The following is a 1279-nucleotide window of genomic DNA, read 5'->3' on the forward strand; positions in this document are numbered from 1 at the left end:
TTTAGATTACAATCTACTCCTTCCATGTGACTACATTTATACCATGGGAGCTATTGTTTCCTCACTCTTTTGAGTGATATGTTTTCCGCATGAAGGAAGAGTGGTCCAGCTCGTAGACCAACTTTCATTCCCCGATTCACACATAGCTAATAGTCAAATGCCATCCCTAACAGGTCTTTTTGCGCAAGGAATGTCTCATCAATCCCCAGTCCATCCACCTAATGAACATGAGTGATTCAGTGGTTGTGACTGAAACCCAGGGGGCATGCAACCTGGCTTGCTTCAGCGGGAAAACTTCAGGTATAGGGTAGGTTTCCACGGAGGATATATGACTAGTCTGACACACCCATCTATTTAGGAAAATGGGATTAGACTGGAATAAGATACCTCTACCAGAAGGTATGCCTTTTCCGACAGAGCGAGTGTTTTGTCTGCAAATTGAAGGGTAACCTAGGTATCCCTTTCCCAAAAGAGCAAGTGTTTTGTTTGCAAATTGAAGGGCAGCCTGGAAACTCTACTTTGCTATACCTGGGACCATGCAAACCTTTTTGCGTGAAAGTGAAAAGCGACCATTTATTTTCCGAGTTTGTAGATTCTTAACCATTTAAACTTATAGGATTGGTTGTTCCTAGCTTACATAACAAAAGGAGTCGGAGCATAATTTCGAATCGTGCAAGCTCCCTAAAAAATGAACCTATTGATGAGACATCCTTATTATACGACTGGCACGAGTAGTTTTACGCAAAGTTCAAGATCGTTAAAAATTAAACCTAACAATGAGCATATGTTCCACCAAAATTTAAGCTCATTAAAAAATGAACCCACTGCTGGTAAATAACCATTATGAATGCATTATCATAAGCTTTTGAGCCTTGGTCGTGTTCTTACTATCACCTCCACTCCGTTTTAGCTGATTATTCGCCTCCATTTGATTGTTTACCCCTTTTGAGGAACAGCTGTGATGAGTGATTCTGTTAGCCTTCTTCTTAAAACTGCCATGATTGGAATGTTCCAACCCTCGCCTAGAACCAACTGCTACCTGAAATATCACTTGTTCCTCAAAAACGAGTTTCCTTTAAGCTCTTTTCATTTGACTCGTGAAACATGAAATGATTTCCGATAAATTGGCATCTCCATCTCGTTAAAGTGATCGGAAGTGCCATCCCTCCTCTAGATTTTAATATTTTTGGACCTCAAGGATTATTACACAAAAAGATCAAGCGATTTTCTTTTTCGGCTCATTAAAACTATCAAAAATTCATCCCTTTCACATTGTTTT

Source organism: Pinus tabuliformis, chromosome 8, assembly GCF_031772625.1.
Source record: "Pinus tabuliformis cultivar Carrire ecotype Pingquan chromosome 8, CPIR1, whole genome shotgun sequence".
NCBI classification, from domain to species: Eukaryota; Viridiplantae; Streptophyta; class Pinopsida; order Pinales; family Pinaceae; genus Pinus; species Pinus tabuliformis.